This window comes from Etheostoma spectabile, chromosome 20, assembly GCF_008692095.1.
Source record: "Etheostoma spectabile isolate EspeVRDwgs_2016 chromosome 20, UIUC_Espe_1.0, whole genome shotgun sequence".
In the NCBI taxonomy this organism is placed as follows: Eukaryota; Metazoa; Chordata; class Actinopteri; order Perciformes; family Percidae; genus Etheostoma; species Etheostoma spectabile.
Genome location: NC_045752.1, coordinates 26,342,902 through 26,343,389, shown reverse-complemented (window position 1 = coordinate 26,343,389; position 488 = coordinate 26,342,902). Strand labels below are relative to the sequence as shown.

Below are 488 nucleotides of genomic sequence, written 5' to 3'. Positions count from 1 at the left end.
GGGTTCTAGCTGATAGCTTTGCTTCACATAGCCTTCTTCTGATCCTAACTGTCCTCACAGGTAACTTTAAGTCTTCTTTGATTTTCGGCTAGTCTTCCATCCATTCCACTGGTAGTGGAGCATTTTCCCCCCCACTCTGTACAGGCTTTGGATGCCATTTCAAGGTATTTAAAATCATTTTGGCTGAGCAGCCTATCATTTTCTGCACTTCTTTATACGTTTTCCCCTCTCCAATCAACCCTTTAATCAAAGTCCTCTATTCCTTGGAGCAATGTCTGAAACAAACCATTCTGCTGAGTATTTCAGTGTGAAATGCGGTATAACCAGCATACACAACATTTGCTTCCTTCCTTCATTAAATATGGGCCATAACCGACACCTGTTTCTTCACACAATCAATCACCTCACTAATTGAACACAACACTACTATTATCTTGACCATTCCCCTTTAAATTACAGATTTAATTCCACAGAATGAGCAGCATGCA

The 488-nt window shown here is 40.6% G+C and overlaps 1 protein-coding gene across 2 annotated transcripts in view; it reads right to left on the bottom strand.

The window, feature by feature from the left end:
• kcnh5b (potassium voltage-gated channel, subfamily H (eag-related), member 5b) overlaps positions 1 to 488 on the bottom strand; it is a 196,240-nt gene that overhangs the window by 169,783 nt on the left and 25,969 nt on the right. The gene's annotated exons all lie outside the window — the stretch shown is intronic.